This window comes from Lipotes vexillifer, unplaced genomic scaffold, assembly GCF_000442215.2.
Source record: "Lipotes vexillifer unplaced genomic scaffold, Lipotes_vexillifer_v1.1 scaffold1008, whole genome shotgun sequence".
NCBI lineage: Eukaryota > Metazoa > Chordata > Mammalia > Artiodactyla > Lipotidae > Lipotes > Lipotes vexillifer.
The window spans coordinates 2,714,747-2,718,320 of NW_006772616.1; the positions used below are offsets into that span (position 1 = coordinate 2,714,747).

At 62.7% G+C, this 3,574-nt stretch overlaps 1 protein-coding gene across 2 annotated transcripts in view; it reads right to left on the reverse strand.

Annotated features, from left to right (window-relative positions):
* The window catches only part of FOXP1 (forkhead box P1), a 606,527-nt gene extending 603,947 nt beyond the window's left edge, over positions 1 to 2,580 (reverse strand). The window contains exons 1-2 of one of the 2 annotated variants that reach the window (XM_007447659.1): positions 2,395 to 2,580; positions 344 to 489 (exon numbers count right to left, since the gene is read on the reverse strand). The gene's annotated coding sequence lies outside the window, so the exon portion shown is untranslated. Of the gene's footprint in view, positions 1 to 343; positions 491 to 2,394 lie in introns of those variants that run through there. The other variant, XM_007447657.1, reaches the window with a different exon arrangement.
* Between the last annotated feature and the right edge of the window lie 994 nt (positions 2,581 to 3,574).

Here is a 3,574-nt window from a genome sequence, read left to right on the forward strand (position 1 = left end):
AAATGACTGGAAAAATAAAAAGAGATAAAAGGGGGTGGGGGGAGTGGGGTGAGAAGGAAGGGGAGCGATGTCATCATATTTTATCAGAGCACTTTACACTCCATGCTAAACTTTGATCTCCAGATTTTCGGATTTCGGAAAGAAAAGAGGAAAAAAGGAGAAAGTCCAGTATTTCAAAGCACCTACCGGCTTAAGGATGGGCACATTTCCTGGCTCCGGCGCCAGATCGCTGCGCTCGCGCCGCCCATGCTGGGGCCTTGGGCGCAGAGAGCCCCCGGGTACAGCCCGAAGCTCTAGAGTGTCACCGGCCCTCGCGCCCCCGCCCGCGGCCGCCTCGACTTACCCGCGGAGTCCGGGGAGGGAGTGGGAGTGCAGCCTTCACGCCCGCGGAGGAGGCGCCGGCAGCACCATGGTCCCCGGCGCCGCAGCCGCTGCCCCTTGGCCCGCTTGCTCGCCGCGCGCTATCCTCTTCTTACAAACTTTCGGATTCTGCGGTCGACAAGAAACCGGGGCGACCCTCAGCAAATCTTCCCGGTGCAGGTTGGGGGGAACTGAGTGGGGCGGGATAAATGAGTAGCCTGGGGGGCCAAGACCGAGAGTGCGGCGGGCTCGAAGGACCCGCGAGCGCGCGTGGAGGGAAGAGAGGATGTGGCCCAGGGATTCCCTGCAAGGATCCCGAGACCGGGAAATCGGCCCGAGCCGAAGTCTCAGCACCTTCCCCGGGATCTTACAAAGTTGCAACAACAAAAAAGGAGGGGGGGAGGAAAGGGGGAGGGGGCGGAATAGGGATACGATTGCAGACGCAAGGTTTGGAGTTACAACTGTTTATTTAGTCCTTATTCTCACAGGGGGCGGGAGCTGCGCCGCAATCGGGGGCGGGGGGGGGGGCGGGTTGCAGGCAGCGATTTCGAGGCAAACACTTGGGAGGGGGGCCTGAGACTTTGTTTCTGGGCGCGAAGCTCCCCGGCGCCCGCGTGTGTCACCGCCAGTCTCCGGGGACCAAGACGGAGCTCACAACAGGTGGGGAGGGGGACTAGCCGAGGGCCAAAAAGAAGAAGGAATCAAAGTTTCCGAGCGCGGCCGTATCTGGGGAGGAGGGGGGCGGGAGGCGGAGGCGAGGGGAGGCGGAGGCAGCGAATGACCGCGACCCCGCGGCAACTGGCAAACTCCTCCGGCTCCCGGCGCCGCCACCGCGGTCCCCACCCGAAGCGCACACCCGCCCGGCTCGCCGGCTGCCTCAGCTGAATCCTCTCTGCCGGGCAGGAATGGAGCGCGGGGAGCCCGGGAGGAAGGCGGCGCGCAGCAGAGGAACGGAGAGCCATCGGCCGCCGGGACAGGGCCGAAGGGTCTCGGCGACTCGCGCACGTCTCAGGACATATCAGGACTTGGGAAATTCCCCCTGTTCCCCAGGCTTAAGAGGGACGTATACCCAGAAAGTGCGTGTGGTGCAGCGGAGAGGAATCCGGGCGCGGCGACTCCCCGCAGCGCACCCTGCTCCCACTCCCACCCGCCGAGCTGGCCACGGCGGCCTCGGATCCCTCGCGGGGAGGCTGGGTTCGCCGGGCCGAGCGCGCGAGAGGGTACGTGTCTAGCTGAAGGTGCGCGGGTGTGTGAGTTTTCTGGGCTCCGGGGTGCGGCAGAGGAGTGCCCCCGCCGCCGAGTTCGGGGCACGGCGTGCGTGGCACTGGAGACGTCCCCAGCCGCGGGGCCTAGGGCGCAGACGTTCCCAGTCATTCCGCTGAGGCCCGCGGAGCAGCCCCGGGGCACCGAGGGGGAAAACACTCGTGGAGAGCGGAGGGAAAAAGTTTGCTCCAAGTCCAAAGTTTGGGCTCCAGAGGCACCCGGCGCGCGCCCCCTCCCGCCGCGGACCCGACCCCGGGCCCCGCGCCCGCCCGGCTTCTGGGCAGGCACCCCGACGCCGGACACCGAAAGTTGCGCCAGGCGGCCTGGGATTCTCGATTCCTCTCCCCGCTGCAACCGTGGAGAGCGCAGAGCGACGCGTGAAGGGGCCAAGGTGAAGGAGAGATCGCCTCCTCGCCACTGCAGCCGCCGTAGCCCCCCCCTCCATTTGACTTATGGAAATGCACCCAAGAGTGCGGGCGCCGCCGGAGTCCCCTCCACCGCCCCCAGCGCCAGCCCGCAACCCCCAGCCACCCGGGAGCCCGGGCCCCGACCCGGGGGAGAGAGAGGCTGCCTCTGGGGAGGGCTGGGGGAGATGCACGTGGAGCCGGGAGATGGGAAGAAGTTTTTTTTTTTTCCTTTTTTCTTTTTCTTTTCTTTTTTTTTCTTTCTTTCTCTTTTTTTTTTGGTGGTGTTGTTGTTTAAAGTGGTCGGAAACAAGGCAGGAGGCGGCTTGGGAAAAAGTGGAGCAGAAATGGAAAAATACAAACTCACCCGCTGCAAATGGTCTCTCGGTGCAAACTAAGGTGTTTTCGGGCCTTTCCCCGCGCGCGCCCACTCCCGCCCGCGCGCGCACCCCCGCGCACACACTCACTCGCGCACACACGCGCGCACACACACGCACTCCCGGGCGAGGGCCGGGCCGCCGCGAGTACAGCATGCAACCGCCACACAATAAATAACAATAGATTCCTCCGCTCCGGACTAGCTTTCCGGAGCCCAGCCAGCAGCGGCGGCGGCGGCAGAGGCGCGGACGACGTCGGGCCGGGGGCGCTACCCCGCCCGCCCCCTGGGCTGCGGCCGGGGCCCCTTCTCCATTTTACGCACCCCTAAGCCACCCCCGGAGCGCGAACCGGCTCGCCCCCCTTCCCCGAGCCACTCGGGCGCTGGCACCCAACCCCCTCCCCCGGCCTCCCGGAACAAATAAATAAATAAGGCGCGCGAGAGGCCAACACGTCGCGGAGGGAGATGTTGTTATTTTTTGCTGTTGTGCGTCCCTGACGTCACATCCACCTGCTGGGTAAACAACAAGGCTCGCAGCAAAAAAAAAAAAAAGAAAGAAAAAAAAATCGCAGTTGCCAAGGGGGTGGGGCGGGGATTGAGAGCAAGGGGAACAGGGAGGTGGGAGTGAGGGGTGTCCAGGCTAGATGGGGACGAGGAGAAGGAGGCAGAGTCCCGCAGACCAGAGAGAGGAAGGCAACGCCAGAGCAGTCCCTGGCAGAAGAGGGATCAGGCAAGAAAGACCTGGAAAATGAGGGGCATGGGGGAGGGGGATTCCTCAGAAGATGGGGAAAGGGGCGCCCGTTCAGACACCGGAAAGAAACGAGAGGGAGAGTGTTAACAACTAGGGACGAAGATGGGAATGCGATGGCTATTTGCTTGGTTTCTGAGCTAAAAATACAGAAGGAAGGGGAGAGGAAAGACAAGCATGTGAGTTTCCTCCAGTTAAAAGTGAAAGTGTTTTGCCATCGGTGACAGTTGAAGGAGGGGGAGGTAGGGTGGTGTTTTCAACCCCCTTTCTCCTTCTCTCCCGTCCTCCCTCGGTCTCTCCTCTTTCTTTCTGCACTTTGTCCAATGAAAGAAGGCGAGTTCGGGAGGTGAAAGTTCAACAGAAGGACAAACCCCTGTTTGCAAGAAATAGAAACCCGCCAGTGAGGGTTTCCCCCCCCCCCCT